Here is a 15,085-nt window from a genome sequence, read left to right as displayed (position 1 = left end):
TATGCTCCTCCAGAAAGATTAATTTGAATGCATTTCAGAGTTTTGGTACGTAACAAGCTTAAAAACACTGAAAAGCACATAATTTTAATAATATTGTTTTGTTTTTCAATATATATATATATATCTTTATTTATTTATTTATTCCTTTTTTTTTGTGTGTGTGTGTTTTGGTGTCTGAAATCCTGGAAAAAAAAAAAAAACGCAAATCACCCGTTTTTGGTAATGTCGTTTCATTATCCTATATAAGTTCTTTTGCATGCATTTAGGCGTTTTGCTACCTAAAAAAATAAAAAAAAAAACTTTCTTCTTTAAGGGTGTTTTGCATGCATTTTTAGCGTTTTTGGTACGTAAGAAGCTGGAAAACTCTGAAAAGAAACATTTTTGGTAATGCTATTTTCTTTTCCAATATAGTGTGCTATAAATGCAGTTTGGTCTTTTTTGCTATCCAACAGGTTGAAAAAAAAAAAATTTGGTAATGTTGTTCTGTTTCTTGTATATAGGTTTCTCCGTATTCATCTAGGCGTTTTGGTTAATAACATGCTCAAAACCACTGACAATCAACTTTTTTAATTAAATTGTTGTTTCTCCATAAATTGTGTTTTGCATGCTTTTTACCGTTTTGGAAAGTAAGAAGATAAAAACACCTCAAAAGCAACTTTTTTATAGTATTTTTTTTTTTCTTCCTAATATAGTGTGCTTTCTATGCACTTTGCCTATTTATATATATATATATATATATATATATATATATATATATATATATATATATATATATATATATATATATATATATATATATATATATATATATATATATATATATATATATATATATATATATATATATATATATATATATATATATATATATATATATATATATATATATATATAATACAGGTGTTTGATATTGTGGTTGTGGTTTTTCATATGGATTTTTCTTGGTAAGCATTTTGGCGTTTTGGTACCTAACATGGATATGGTATAACGCTCATATCATGCACAATGCATTTGGTTATGTTCTCTTCCTCAATATAGAGTACTATTTACGTGTTTTAGCGTTCTGATAGCTTTTAGAACATTAAAAACACTCATAATTCACGTTTATGATTATGTTTTTCGTTTTCCTATGCTTTCTACTTTTCATGTGTTCTTGGCTTTTTGTTACAATCAAACAGTAAAACGCTTCAAACATACGCTTTAGGAAATGTTCTGCTTTCTTTTTATGAATTTTAGCGTTTTGTTACCCAACATGGTGAAACAGACTCATGACAGTCGTTTTAGGTAGTGATGTTCTGTTTCTCAGTATAGTGTAATATTAATTTGTTTTAGCGTTTCACCACCTATGAACATTAAGAACTTTCATAAGAGACGTTTGCGGTAATATTATTTAGTTTTCCCTTATTAGTTGATTTGCATGTGTTTTAACCAATATGGTTCCTAATAGACTGAAAAACTGTCAAAACATGTGTTTTTGGTACGTAATAAGCTTTTTTTTTTGTTTTGTTTTTTGGTGGGGGAGGTAATGCTATTCTGTTTCTTTATATAGGTTTCTTTAAATGCATTTTAATATTTTGGTAAGTAACAAGCTCTAAAAATACTCTTTTTTGATAAAGTTTCTTCTCTTTCTCCATTAAGAATACTTTCCATCTGTTTTACCGTATTGAAAAACACTCACAAGAAAAGTTTTTGGGTAATGTTGTTTCCTTTTCCAGTATGGTGTGCTTTGCATGGACTCTGGCATTTTGATATCTAAGAAGTTAAAAAACATTTTTTTAATACAGATTTTGGTAATATAGTTGTGTTTTATCATATAAGTATCTTTATATGCCTTTTGGGCGTTTTGATAGTTAAAATGGTGAATAAGTCTCATAATACACGTTTTTGGTAATCTTGTACTTTTCCTCAATATTATTTACGTGTTTACCTGATACCTAAGAAAAACAAAAACACTCATAACGCCCGTTTATGATTATATCGTTTCGTTTTATTATGTTGGTTACTTTACATGAGTTTTTGCGTTCTTGGACCTAACAAACTATAAAACACTTAAAAACATACATTATTGGAAATTATCTGTTTCTCCAGAAAATGTTTTTTGTATACATTTTGGCGTTTTTGTACCTAAAATAGTCAATGAGACTCATAATACACGCTTTTTAGTAATAATGATTTGCTTTTCAATATAGAGTAATACTTATTTGTTTTAGCGTCTCACCACCTAAGAACCTCATAAAGAACCCTCATAAAACATGCTTGTGGAAATAAAGTTTAGTTTCCTCATAACGGCTTATTTTACAAATGTTGAGGCGTTTTGGTATATAATGAATTGAAAAATATTTAAAACACTCATTTTTGGCAATATTGTTCTGTCCCTCCGAAAGGGAGTTTTCATGCATTTTAGAGTTTTAGTATGTAAGAAGCTCAAAAGCACTCAAAAGATACGATTATCATAATGATGTTAGTTTTACCATATAAGGTGTTTTCCATGCTTTTTAGCGTTTTGATGCCCAATATGCTCAAAACAGGCAAATGACACACTTCTGGTAATGTCGTTTCATCGCCCCATATAGGATGCTTTAAATGTATCGTTTCGTTTTATTATGTTGGTTACTTTACATGAGTTTTTGCGTTCTTGGACTTAACAAACTATAATACACTTAAAACATTCATTATTGGAAATTATCTCTTTCCCCAGAAAATGTTTTTTGTATACATTTTGGCGTTTTTGTACCTAAAATAGTCAATGATACTCATAATACACGCTTTTAGTAATATATTTTGGTACATAAGAAGCTCAAAAACACTCAATAAACAATTTGTGAAGGTATTCTGTTTCTCCATGAGGGGTATTCTTCATGCCTTTTAGCATTTTGCTATGTAAAAGCTGAAGAAAATTCAGAAACCACGTTTTTTACAATGTTGTCTTCTTTTCCAATATAATATGCTTTGCAAGCGCTTTGGCGCTTTGTTATCTAACAAGTTAAAAAACAGTCATAATGCTGGTGTTTGGTAATGTGGATGTGTTTCTTAATAAAGGATTCTTTGTATGTATTTTGAACATTTCGTAACTAACATGGTGAGTAATATTCATAATGAATGTTTTTCTTGATGTTGTTTTGTTTCTCAATATAGAGGACTATTTTCGTGTTTTAGCGTTCTGATATTTAACAAAAATAAATTAATTAATAAAAGAAAATAAAGAAAATAAATGAAAATAAATATATAAATAAAATAATGTAAAAAATAAATAAATTATACTGGTTGGTGACTATGTCGTTTCGTTTCCCTATATTGGCTACTTTGCATGTGTTTTGGCGTTTTTGTACTTAACAAAGTGAAAAAAAAGAAAAAAAAACAAGTTTTTGAAAATATTGTCATGTTTTTTCTCCATTATGTGTTCATTGTATGCATTTTAGCGTTTCGATACGTAACACGGTGAATCACATTTATAATAGTCATATTTTTTATTTATTTATCTATTTTTTTTCCAATACTGAGTATTATTCATATCTTTTAGTATTTCAGCTCTAAAGAACTTTAAAAACATTCATAAGATCCCAGATTGGCTAATTGCCATGTTATCATATTTCCATGGCGCTTTGCTACCTAATAAACTCAAAAAAACACTCAAAATACACGTTTTTCGTAATGTCCTTTTGTTCCTTCAGTAAGGATGTTTTCATATATCTTAGAGTTTTTGTACGAAGAAGTCCAATAACACTCAAAAGACAAGATTCTGATATTGTTGTTTAGTTTTCTAATATATGGTGTTCATGATTCTTAGCGGTTTGCTGCCTAATATTCTGAAAAACACGGAGACGACACGTATCTGGTAATGTCATTTAATTACCCATAATGCATGCTTTGCATGCATTTTGGCGTAAAAAAATAATATAAAAAAAAACATTAAAAACACACATTTTTGATGAATTTCTTTTTTTTTCATAAATTGTGTTTTACGTGCATTTCAGCGTTTTCGTACGTTATAAGCAAAAAAATAGTTTAAAAGCCGCGTTTTTTGGTAATATTTTCTTTTCCGAAATAATGTGTTTTAAATGTTGTTTGGAGTTTTCGTATCTAGCAAGATAAAGAAAAAAAAATTCAAAATACACTTTTTTGATGTTCTTTTTTTCCATAATAGGTGTTTTACATGCGTTTTACCGTTTTGGTACTTAGGAAGCTGAAAAAAGAGCCATGTTTTTAGTGATTTTATTTTCCGAAATAGTGTGCTTTGCATGATACAGGTTTTTGAAAATATAGTTTTCTTTTTTAATAAACGGTTCTTTGTATGTGTATTGGCCTTTTGGTACCTAACATGGTAAATAAGACAATACATGTTTTTTTTTATTTTTTTTTTATTTTTTTTTTCAATATAGGGTACTATTCAAGTGTTTTAGCATTCCGATGGTAAGAACATGAAAAACACTCATAATTTACGTTTTATTATATCGTTTCGTTTCCCTCTTTCGGGTACTTTACATGTGTTTTGGGGTTTGGTAGCTAATAAATAACACTTTAAACACACGTTTTTAGAAATGTTCTCTATCTCTAGAAAAGGTTCTTTTTATGTATTTTGGTGTTTTGATACTTAACATGATGGAACACACTCATAATACACGTCTTTGGAAATGATTTTTTTTTCTTTTTAAGATAAAGAAATATTCATATGTTTTAGAGATTCAGCACCTATGAACCTTAAAAAAAATACTCATAAGACACGTTTCCGGTAATATTTTTTAGTTTCCCCATACTAGCATATGTTTAGGCGTTTTGTCACCTAATAAACTATAAAAAAAAAACACTAAAACACACGTTTCTGGTAATGTTATATTCCTCTTGAAAGAGTGTTTTGTATGCATTTTTAAAATTTTGGTACGTAAGAAGCACAAAAACACAAAAGTCATGATTTTAGTAATATTGTTTACAGGGTTCCTGTATTGGATGTTTTCCATGATTTTTAGCAATTTTGTGCTCTATATGCTCAAAAACACGCAAATGACACGTTTTTGGTAAAAGCGTTTAATTACCCTACATAGGGTGCTTTCCTTACATTTTGGCGTTCTGGTACCTAAAAAGCTCAAAAAACACTCAAAATACACTTTTTTTTTCAAGAATTTGTTTTGTTTCTGTATAATGGGTGTTTTGCATGCTTTTTACCGTTTTGGTTCTTAAGAAGCTGAAAAAAAAACCCAAGAGTTAGGTTTTTGGTAATGTATTCTTTTCTATTATAGTGTGCTTTAAATGCTCTGATGCGTTTTGATATGTAACAATTTTAGTCTTAATACAGATTTTTGGTAATGTAAAAGTTGTTCTTCATATATATTTCATTGCATATATTTTGTCGTTTTGGTACCTAATATGGTGAATAGAACTCAATACACGTTTTTGTTAAAGTTGTACTGTTCCTCACTATAGAGGACAATTCACGTGTTTTAGTGTTTTGATACCTTAGAACATATAAAAAAAAAAACACTCATAATACACGTTTGTGATTATATCGTTTTGTTTCACTATACAGGCCTACGTTGCATGTGTTTGGTAATTTGGTATCTAACAAACTCAAAAATACTTAAAACACACGTTTTTTTTTAAATGTTCTGTTTCTCCAGAAACTGTTATATGGCGTTTTGGTATTTAACATGGCTAATGACACTCACAATACACGTTTTTTGGTAATGAAGTTATGTTCCCTCAATATAGAGTAATATTCATATGCTTTAGCGTTTCACCTCATAAGAACCTTAAACACTCATAAGACATGTTTGTGGTAATATCGATTAGTTTCCCCGTATAGGCTACTTTGCACCTAAAACGCACCTTTTAATAATGCTTTTCTGCTTCTACAGAACGAGTTTTAGAGCTTTTCAGAGTTTTGTTATGTAAGATAAGATGTTATGTAAGATGATGAAAACACTCAAACGACACGATTTTTGTAATGTTGTTTAGATTTCTCATAAAGGTAGTTTTCCATGCTTTTTACCGTTTGAGTGACTAATATGATGAAAAACACGCAAAAGAAACGTTTCTTGTATTGTCGTTTCATTACCCTATATAGGGTGTTTTGCATGCATTTTGGCGTTTTGGTATCTAACAAGCTAAAAAATACTCAAAAGACATTTTATGATGATGTTCTTTTTCATTCTTAGTAACGGGTATTTTGAATATGTTTTAACGTTTTGGTACGTAAAAGCACTCAAAAGCCGCGTTTTTGGAATTTTTTTTTTCCATATATAGTGTGCTTTGCATGCACTTTGACGTTTTGGTACCTAACAAGTTCAGAAACAGGATTTTGGTAATAGAGTTATTTTTTTTCCAAATAAGTTTTTTTTTTTGGTATGCATTTTAGCGTTTTGATGTGGGGTGAGAAAGACTCAAAATACACATTTTTTCTTCTTCTGTAATATTGTTGTTTCTGAATAAAGAGTACTATTCACGTGTTTCAGCAATCTGATACCTCTAAACATCTAAAACTCTCATAATACATGTTTATGATTTTTATCGTTTCGTTTTCCTATATTGGCTAATTTCCATATGTTTTGGCATTTTGGTACCTAGCATACTGCAAAAAAAAATAAATAAAAATATATTTTTGAAGTTTTCTGTTTCTTTAGATAGTTTTCTTTGTATGTATTTTGATATTTTGGTACCTTATATGGTGAATCACACTTATAATACACGTTTTTGGTGATGATGTTCTTTTCTCAATATTACTAATAATTAATATTAATTAAAATTAATAATATTAATATGTTTTAGCGCTTCAGCCCCTCAGAATCTTAAAACACTCATAAGGCATTTTTGTGGTGATATATTTTATTTTCTCTATATCGGCTACTTTTGATGTGTTTTAGAGTTTTGGTACCTAATAAACTAAAAAAAAAAAAAAAAGTGCTTAAAACACACTTTTTGGTAATGTTGTTCTCTTGCTCAAGAAAAGGTGTTTTGTATACTTTTGAGAGTTTGGGTAGATTAGAAGCTGAAAAACACTAATAAGACACGATTTTGGTAATACCACTTTTTTTTTCCTTTATAGGATTTTTTTCCATGCTTTCCAACGTTTTAGTTCCTAATATACTAAAAAACGAGCAAATGACACATTTCTGATAATGTTATAGCATTGTCCCATATAAGGTGCTTTGTATGCATTTTGACATTTTGGAACCTAAAAAGCTAAAAAATACTCAAAAGACACTATTTTCAAATAATTTATGTTTCTACATGAAAGGTGATTTGCATGCGTTTTAGTGTTTTAGTACGTAAATTGAAAACAGTCAAAAGCTCCGTTTTTGGTAATGTTGTTTTATTTTCCAATATAGTGTACTTTGTATGCAGTTTCACGTTTTGGTACCTCACAAGTTTAAAAAGTCATAATACAGGATTTTAGTAATGTAGTTGTTTCTTCATATATTGTCATTTTATATATTTTAGCGTTTTGGCACCTAATATGATGAATAAGACTCAAAATACACGTTTTTGTTAATGATGTTTTGTTTTTCAATATAAAGTTATATTAATTTGTTTTAGCGTTAAGCACTTAATAATCTAAAAACACTCATAAGACACATTTGTCATAATATCATTTAATTTCCAAATAATGACCACTTTGTTTTATTACCTAATAAACTGCAAAATGCTCAAAACACACGTTTTTGGTATTATTGATCTGTTGCTTCATAAAAGGTGTTTCATATGCATTTTAGAGATTTTGTTTGTTACAAGGTCAGAAACATTAAAGTGACACGATTTTTGTAATATTTTTTAACTTTTTTAAATAGGTTTTCTTTTCCCATGTTTATTTATTTATTTATTTATGTTTATAGTTTTGCGCGTAATATGCTCAATAACACGCAAATGACACGTTTCTGGTATGTTGTTTCATTACCAAATATAGGGTGCCAAGAATGCATTTTGATGTTTTGGTATCTAACACGCTCAAAAACTCTCAAAATACACATTTTGGATGTTGTTCTGTTTTTTTCTATTAAGCGGTGTTTTGCATGCGAGGCTGTTGTCTTTAACGATCGAGAATAGAGTGTAAAAAAGGTGTCTCCTCTAACCTCTTAAACTACTGCACTATTGCTTTAATTTCCTGCCCCTCTGAAGTTTTGAATATATCCTGAATAGAAAGATTCTTAAACATCTATCATTTCACGACCATACATGTGATCGCCAGTGTGGGTTCAGTCATTTTTTTTTTTTTATGTAGGAAGGATACTGGCCAAGGGCAACAAAAATCTAATAAAAGGAATGCCCACTGAAATGCCAGTCCCATAAAAGGGTCAAAGCAGTGATCAAAAATTGGTGGATAAGTGTCTTGAAACCTCCCTCTTGAAGGAATTCAAGTCATAGGAAGGTGGAAATACAGAAGCAGGCAGGGCGTTCCAGAGTTTACCAGAGAAAGGGATGAATGATTGAGAATACTGGTTAACTCTTGCGTTAGAGAGGTGGACAGCAATAGGGGTGAGAGAAATAAGAAAGTCTTGTGCAGCGAGGCCGCGGAAGAAGGGGAGGCATGCAGTTAGCAAGATCAGAAGAGCAGTTGGCATGAAAATAGCGGTAGAAGACAGCTAGATATGCAATATTGCGGCGGTGAGAGAAGGGCTGAAGACAATCAGTTAGAGGAGAGGAGTTGAGGAGACGAAAAGCTTTTGATTCCACCCTGTCTAGAAGAGCAGTATGAGTAGAACCCCCCCAGACATGTGAAGCATACTCCATACATGGACGGATAAGGCCCTTGTACAGAGTTAGCTGCTGGGGGGGGGTGAGAAAAACTGGCGGAGACGTCTCAGAACACCTAACTTCATAGAAGCTGTTTTAGCTAGAGATGAGATGTGAAGTTTCCAGTTCAGATTATAAGTAAAGGACAGACCGAGGATGTTCAGTGTAGAAGAGGGGGACAGTTGAGTGTCATTGAAGAAGAGCAGATAGTTGTGTCGAGTTGATAGATAGAGGAATTGAGTTTTTGAGACATTGAACATTACCAAGTTTGCTGTGCCCGAATCAGAAATCTTAAAAAGATCAGAAGTCAGGCGTTCTGTGGCTTCCCTGCGTGATATGCTTACCTCCTGAAGGGTTGGACGTCTATGAAAAGACGTGGAAAAGCTCAGGGTGGTATCATCAGCATAGGAGTGGATACGACAAGAAGTTTGGTTTAGAAGATCATTAATGAATAATAAAAAGAGAGTCGGTGACAGGACAGAACCCTGAGGAACACCACTGTTAATAGATTTAGGAGAAGAACAGTGACCGTCTACCACAGCAGCAATAGAACGGTCAGAAAGGAAACTTGAAATGAAGTTACAGAGAGAAGGATAGAAACCTTAGAAGGGTAGTTTGGAAATCAAAGCTTTGTGCCAGATTCTATGAAAGGCTTTTTGATATGTTCAGGGCGACAGCAAAAGTTTCACCAAAGTCTCTAAAAGAGGATGACCAAGACCCAGTAAGGAAAGCCAGAAGATCACCAGTAGAGCGGCCTTGACTGAACCCATACTGGCGATCAGATAGAAGGTTATGAAGTGATAGATGTTTAAGAATCTTCCTGTTGAGGATAGATTCAAAAACTTTAGATAAGCAGGAAATTAAAGCAGTAGAACGGTAGTTTGAGGGATTAGAGCGGTCACCCTTTTTAGGAACAGGTTGAATGTAGGCAAACTTCCAGCAAGAAGGAAAGGTAGATGTGAGAGAAAGAGCTGAAAGAGTTTGACTAGGCAAGGTGCAAGCACGGAGGCACAGTTTCGGAGAACAATAGGATGGACCCCATCAGGTCCATAAGCCTTCCGAGGGTTTAGGCCAGCGAGGGCATTTTGCGAAGAATTTTAATACGTGGCATGAAGTAGTCAGAGGGATGGAGGAGAGGGAGGAACAAGCCCAGAATCGTCCAAGTTATAGTTTTTAGCAAAGGTTTGAGCAAAGAGTTCAGCTTTAGAAATAGATGTGATAGCAGTGGTGCCATCTGGTTGAAGTAGAGGGGGAAAGAAGAAGAAGCACAGTTATTGGAGATTTTTTTGGCTACATGCCAGAAATCACGAGGGGAGTTAGATCTTGAAAGGGTTTGACATTTTCTGTTAATGAAGGAGTTTTTGGCTAGTTGGAGAACAAACTTGGCATGGTTCCGGGCAGAAATATAGAGTGCATGAGATTCTGGTGATGGAAGGCTTAAGTACCTTTTGTGGGCCACCTCTCTATCATGTATAGCACGAGAACAAGCTGTGTTAAACCAAGGTTTAGAAGGTTTAGGACGAGAAAAAGAGTGAGGAATGTACGCCTCCATGCCGGACACTATCACCTCTGTTATGCACTCAGCACACAAAGACGGGTCTCTGACACGGAAGCAGTAGTAATTCCAAGGAAAATCAGCAAAATACCTCATTATGTCCCTCCAATTAGCAGAGGCAAAACGCCAGAGGCACCTTCGATTAGGGGGATCCTGAGGAGGGATTGGAGTGATAGGACAAGATAAAGATATGAGATTGTGATCGGAGGAGCCCAACGGAGAAGAAAGGGTGACAGCATAAGCAGAAGGATTAGAGGTCAGAAAATGGTCAAGAATGTTGGGCGTATCTCCAAGACGATCAGGAATACGAGTAGGGTGTTGCACCAATTGCTCTAGGTCATGGAGGATAGCAAAGTTGTAGGCTAGTTCACCAGGATGGTCAGTGAAGGGAGAGGAAAGCCAAAGCTGGTAGTGAATATTGAAGTCTCCAAAAATGGAGATCTCTCCAAAAGGGAAGACAGTCAGAATGTGCTCCACTTTAGAAGTTAAGTAGTTAAAGAATTTCTTATAGTCAGAGGAGTTAGGTGAGAGGTATACAGCACAGATAAATTTAGTATGATAATGACTCTGTAGTCGTAGCCAGATGGTGGAAAACTCGGAAGATTCAAGAGCGTGGGCACGAGAGCAGGTTAAGTCATTGCGCACATATACGCAGTTCCAGCTTTGGATCGAAAATGAGGATAGAGAAAGTAGGAGGGAACAGAAAAGGGGCTACTGTCAGTTGCCTCAGACACCTGAGTTTCAGTGAGGAAAAGAAGATGAGGTTTAGAAGAGGAGAGGTGGTGTTCTACAGATTGAAAATTAGATCTTAGACCGCGAATGTTGCAGAAGTTAATGAAGAAAAAGTTGAGGGGGGTGTCAAGACACTTAGGGTCGTCGAAAGAAAGGCAGTCCGACCTGGGGACATTTATGGTCCCCTCCCCAGATGGGGACTCCGAGGCTGGTGTAGGAATCGCCATGAGTTTAAAATTTTTGAGTGAAGGGTGTGTGTGTTATTAGGTGCTTGTAGTTTCGTGTGGAGGAAGAGAGTTGTCTTTAGAGGGCAGGCTGTGACTTCTCCCTTGTGTTGTGAGACACAAAGTGGAACGTTCAGTGAGGTCACAGCTGGGTTTAATGATAAGTTCACAGCACTCCTTGAACAGTGCTTTAGACCTCACTGGGAGTAATTATCGTTTCGGCAGGTGTCTACTGCCTCCTCCTGCATGGCCGCTCTACTGGCCATCCTTACTGAGTCTTGGTCATCTTCTTTTAAGGATTTTGTGAAACTTTCGCTGTTGCCTAAGAAATATCAAAAAGGTTTTGACAGAATATGGCACGATCTTTAATTTCCAAACTACCTTCCTACCTACTTACCTTTTATCCTTTTCTCTGTAATTTCACCTCAAATGTCCTTTCTGTCCGTTTTATTGTTGCTGTTGTAGGCGGAGACTATTCTTCTCCTACGTCTACGTATTAACAGTGGTGTTCCTATTATTCATTAATGATCTAAGACAAAATTCTTGTCCTATCGACTTCTACGCTGATACCACTATGCACTTTCCTACGTCTTTTCCTAGACGTCCAACCCTTTAGAAGCTAAACAGCTCACGTCGGGAAGCCACACTACGCCAGACTTCTAATTTCTTTAAAATTTCTGTTTGGAGTAGAGTAATGCCTCAAAAACTCAATTCCTTTATATATCAACTTAACAGAGCGTTCCAGATAACTATCCCCTCTTTTTTGTTGACACTCAGCTGTCCCCTGCTGCTACATTGAACTTCTCTGTCTGTCTTTCATTAATAATCTAAGCTGGAAACTTCACATCTCATCTCTAGCTAAAACAGCTTATATAAAGTTAGGCATTCAGAGTCGTCCCCGCCAGTTTTTCTCACCCCCCCCACAACTTGTTTTTGGCCGTAGTATTGTCCATGTGTTCCCAGGAGTGAACGAAAACACAAGTAGAAAAGCTACTGTATATATATTAATAATGGTACAGAAGCGTAGAGAGCCACGTGACCAACTGGCCTGCGGGGAGGGGATGTGGGCAGGTGTCAAGCTGTGACTGAGTGGGCGCGCAAGGGAAGACGCCAACTGAGACCCACAAACAAAATAAAAACGAGTAACGTCCCGTAAGCAAATAAATAAATAACTAAATAAATAAATGAATAAGTGATGAATAATGATACATGTAATAATTACAATAGTTATAATGTAAGAAAAGAAAACGAACTGTGTATATATATATATATATATATATATATATATATATATATATATATATATATATATATATATATATATATATATATATATATATATATATATATATATATATATATATATATATATATATATATATATATATATATATATATATATATATATATATATATATATATATATATATATTTACACTATCATAAGCTACTGACCATGTACATATACAGGGCCATTATCAATCCATGTAAGAAGTTCCAACCATGTATAGGTTCCACTCATACCGCTCTTTTAGACAGGGTGAAATAAAAAGTTTTTCGTCTTATCAATTTCTCTAACTGATTGTCTTCAGCCCTTCTCTCATCGCTGCAATGTTGCATCTCTTGATATCTTCTAATGCTATTTTCACGCTAACTGCTATTAAGATCCTACTGACTGCATGCCTCCTCTCCTCCCGCGGCCTTGCTGTACAAAACTTTATACTTTCTCTCACCCCTATTCTGTCCATCTCTCTAATGCAAGATTACCAGTATTCTCAGTCATTCATCACTGAAACTCTCTGCCTGCTTATGTATTTCGTACCTTCTATGACTTGAACTCTTTCAAAGTAGGCTTTAAGACACTATCCTTCAATTTTGGATGATTCTTTTTGACCTCGGTTTGGGAAATGGCACTCAAGTGGGCCTTTTCCGAACTTTTGATTGCCCTTGACCAGTGTCACTCTTACTTAAAAAAAAGAAAAAAGAAAAAAGAAAAAGAAAACAAAAAAACAACATCAACGACAACATCAACAACAAAAACAACAACGACGACGACGACAACAACAACAACAACAACAACAACAACAACAACAACAACAACAACAACAACAACAACAACAACAACAACAATAACAACAACAACAACAACAATAATAGTATCAACAAAGACCGTCATCATTAACAACTACATTGTCATCATCAATGATAAAACATAGTTAACGAAGAAAACAACAACAAACTTAAAATGACAATAACAACATGAGTAAAAAGAAAAAAACTGCAAACACAACACAATTCTTGCAATGAAACGATTATTAAATCTTCCGTACCAAATAGCACACACACACACACACACACACACACACACACACATATTAATGATGATAATGACAATAATAATGCCGATAAGGTACTATACTAAAATTGTAATTTAGAATTATTAGTATCGTTATTACAACTATAATAATAATAATAATAATAATAATAATAATAATAATAATAATAATAATAACAAGAGGAACAACAACAACAATACTACTACTACTGCTACTAATAATAACGATAATAATAATAATAATAATAATAATAATAATAATAATAATAATAATAATAATAATAATAATAATAATAATAATAATAATAATAATAATAATAATAATAATAATAATAACATAACAAGCATGCAAGAACATGACAATTAATTATAACGACAAACGACTGTTTCTTATAACTGGTTGCAGGAGGAACTGTCCCCCACTGAATCGTGACATGTATTGCGCCCGTTATTTCATGGAATGTGGCTTGAATGACCCTTCTTCCTGCCCCCGTTGCGATCAGTGCTTTCCCGAAGTGTGCGGTACTCTGTGTGTCTCGAGGTCCCATAATCAGTAATGAGGGTGAGTTTTGACGAGAGAGAGAGAGAGAGAGAGAGAGAGAGAGAGAGAGAGAGAGAGAGAGAGAGAGAGAGAGAGAGAGAGAGAGAGAGAGAGAATTAGGTAGGTATGAAAGTGTTTTCCGCATTTGACTTACTTACTAGAGCTTTATTTATTTACTTTATTTATTTATTTATTATTTACTATTTTTGTAAGTTAGCTTCGCATTGGCACAACTTATCGTCTTACACATTTCCAGCAAGTAGAAATGACTTGTGTAAGGAAAATACATACATAGTAATTGTAATTATGTTATTCCGTTAAGAGTAAATGGAAATTCAGGTATTTTGAATTCCTTCCAGTGAAAAAGAGAGAACATGGCTATTATTATTTTTATTATTCTTCCTCCATATCTTATAATGATTATGATTGGTACTATTCTTAATATAGTTTTTTTCTTTTTTTCTCTTCTTCTTTTCTTCTTCTTCTTCTTCTTCTTCTTCTTCTTCCTATTATTATTTTTATTATTATTATTATTATTATTATTATTATTATTATTATTATTATTATTATTATTATTATTATTATTATTATTATTATTATTACTATTATTATTATTATTATTATTATTGTTTCATTATTATTATTATTGTTGTTGTTATTAATACTATTATTAATATTATTATTATTATTATTATTATTATTATTATTATTATTATTATTATTATTGTTATTAGAAAAGCATGGAATCTATTTTATATTATAATGCAAAACAATACTGCCAAAAACGTGTCTTTTCAGTGTTTGTGAGCTTTTTGCGTACTGAAACGCTAAATCGAATGCAAAAAAAAATAAAAATAAAAATTATTGCGAAACAGAATAACATTACCAAAAACGTCTTTTTGAGATTCTTACCTACAACAAAAACGGCAAAATGCATGAAAAATACTCTTTATGGGAAACGATACGATATTACAAGA

This window comes from Scylla paramamosain, chromosome 1 (genome assembly GCF_035594125.1).
Source record: "Scylla paramamosain isolate STU-SP2022 chromosome 1, ASM3559412v1, whole genome shotgun sequence".
Lineage (NCBI taxonomy): Eukaryota > Metazoa > Arthropoda > Malacostraca > Decapoda > Portunidae > Scylla > Scylla paramamosain.
Note: the sequence above shows the minus strand (reverse complement) of the source record.